The following is a 938-nucleotide window of genomic DNA, read 5'->3' on the forward strand; positions in this document are numbered from 1 at the left end:
GCACGAGTCCATGGCAGTTGTTTGGTTCATTTTCTCTCTATGTAGTCACAACAACTGATAATCAGCAATGTGGTAAAAGACAATTCAATACTGGACTGTCATCAGCAAAGACTAGTGAAGCGAAGCAAGGCAAACCAATGCAAGAGAGTGGCCAGTGAAGCCCAATGATGACCCCAAAGTCTTGCAAGGTGAACCAATGAAAAGCATTGTCCACTGGCTGTTGGGTTATACTTATACTCTTTCCAAACATCACATGTCCTCTCCAGCGTCTACTCCATCGAAACATCACAGGCCTTTTCACCAGACAGCTTCCAGAAAAACATTACATGCTTGTTATTAGCAACCATCCTCACTTAAGACAGTCTCCAGAGAAAAACATCACATGACACAACTGAGTCTCCAAGGAAACCAGAAATTCCCATTTCATGGTACCTGCCAGAATTATGAAAGGTAGTCCTCAGAGTGAAGGCTTTAAATGTTAGGACTATCTTGGGCCCTCTATGGTGTCTTTAGCAATAGAGACTTCTGTAGAGAGCTTTTGGAGGTCACTTCTAGAAACTTGGCAGGAATTTGACATTGGGCCAGGATGCAGAAGTAAGCTCAGGAAGGAATCTGACTTTTGGCTAGGACAAAGAAGTAGGCTTCAGGCAAGAATTTGACTTTGGGTTAAGGCATGGAAGTAGGCTCACACACCTTGGTCCTGATAAGCCCCTAGAAACAGTGGTCACGGGACTTTGTTTATTGCCTTATTTGTTCCTTACCTACCTTGTCTATGCTTTGTTTGTTCCTTAACTACTTTGTTTATGACTTTGGACTGATCATATTCTTTGTATGTACCTAGAAGGATATAAAAGCAGATTGGAAAAAAAAATGAACCCTCTTCAGCCTCAGCACTGGCTGAGGTCATGCTATAGTGGTATCTAATTGTCTTTTTTTTT

This window comes from Mastomys coucha, unplaced genomic scaffold, assembly GCF_008632895.1.
Source record: "Mastomys coucha isolate ucsf_1 unplaced genomic scaffold, UCSF_Mcou_1 pScaffold2, whole genome shotgun sequence".
In the NCBI taxonomy this organism is placed as follows: domain Eukaryota; kingdom Metazoa; phylum Chordata; class Mammalia; order Rodentia; family Muridae; genus Mastomys; species Mastomys coucha.